This window comes from Penaeus monodon, chromosome 23, assembly GCF_015228065.2.
Source record: "Penaeus monodon isolate SGIC_2016 chromosome 23, NSTDA_Pmon_1, whole genome shotgun sequence".
NCBI classification, from domain to species: domain Eukaryota; kingdom Metazoa; phylum Arthropoda; class Malacostraca; order Decapoda; family Penaeidae; genus Penaeus; species Penaeus monodon.
The window spans coordinates 14,164,834-14,165,137 of record NC_051408.1 but is presented as its reverse complement, the minus strand read 5'-3'; positions in this window follow the sequence as shown (position 1 = coordinate 14,165,137).

The following is a 304-nucleotide window of genomic DNA, read 5'->3' as shown; positions in this document are numbered from 1 at the left end:
CACTCTTTGTCTCTGTCTGTCTTATTTTTGAGTATGTTTATATGCGTAAAATTACGCAAAGTTGGGCGAATTTGTGCATAATCAATTTGACGCTTTGAGAGAGGGTGGGATATTGCGCATAAAGACACATACAGCAGATACAGAGAAAGAGAGCCAGGATAAAAGAAAAGAGAATGTAAAAGAAGTACAGTAGAAAAAATAAAGCAGATCTGCGATAAGAATGTAAATAAAAAATGTATATTAAAAAAAGGAAAGGTTATATTTATATCAAAACCAACAATTTTGAGAGTGGAGGGTACTAGCC